At 33.1% G+C, this 877-nt stretch overlaps 1 non-coding gene across 1 annotated transcript; it reads left to right on the top strand.

The window, feature by feature from the left end:
• Positions 1–34: 34 nt before the first annotated feature.
• On the top strand, positions 35–107 carry TRNAA-AGC. Its single transcript has one exon. It is a non-coding gene; the product is annotated as a tRNA-Ala (tRNA).
• The last annotated feature ends 770 nt before the right edge of the window (positions 108–877 follow it).

The following is an 877-nucleotide window of genomic DNA, read 5'->3' as shown; positions in this document are numbered from 1 at the left end:
TATAAATACATATATTTATCTTATTTTTTAGTGCGGGGATGTAGCTCAGATGGTAGAGCGCTCGCTTAGCATGCGAGAGGTACGGGGATCGATACCCTGCATCTCTAATTCCTGTAATATACAAGCTTGAATAATTTCAAATTAGTGGCGAGAAATTTAATTTGTGATCTACAAGTTTTTAGTTAGTGACGGGAAAATATTATCTATCAATTTTCAACGTTTTGGTTCTACGTTCTTTAATATATTTATAAATCAAAGCACAAAAGCATTATTTTCTTTCTTATTTCTAAGAATTAACTTTTTGCTTCCTAGAGCAGGCCATTGCAATTACATACAATGCATTGCTTTTCTTATTGGTAGTCATACTTTATCTAAAGAAAGGGTAATACATTGTGCAAAGCGAATATAATTTTGTNATACATTGTGCAAAGCGAATATAATTTTGTGAGTGAAAACATCACTATTCAGTATTTGGCATCAAAGTTTCTTGTAGTTCATTCATTGCTTGACCAATAGTACTTCGATCTGTGTGGTTATTCTGCTTAAATGCTTTGCCTTAGCCATCTTTATTTTCTGATGTACAATGTAAATGCGAGGGCTGCTAGGTAGTCAATTCTCTTATATAATGAGGCTTTTTTCAAGGTTCGTACAGTTTGAATTGCCTAGTTGTTTTTCTTCTTCAACAAACTCTAACCCTGGCCTGTTATAATTTAAGATTGGATTGATGTTATCAATTGGAATGTAATTGCACACCAGTCAAATCAAATTAAAAGATTGAGCCAAATCAATTACCTTGTTTAACACATGCCCGTATAAACACATATATTTATCTAATTTTTTAATGTGGGGATGTAGCTTAGATGGTAGAGCGCTCGCT

The sequence above is a fragment of the Ipomoea triloba genome, chromosome 16, assembly GCF_003576645.1.
Source record: "Ipomoea triloba cultivar NCNSP0323 chromosome 16, ASM357664v1".
Taxonomy (NCBI): domain Eukaryota; kingdom Viridiplantae; phylum Streptophyta; class Magnoliopsida; order Solanales; family Convolvulaceae; genus Ipomoea; species Ipomoea triloba.
This window is presented reverse-complemented; position numbering and strand designations above follow the sequence as displayed.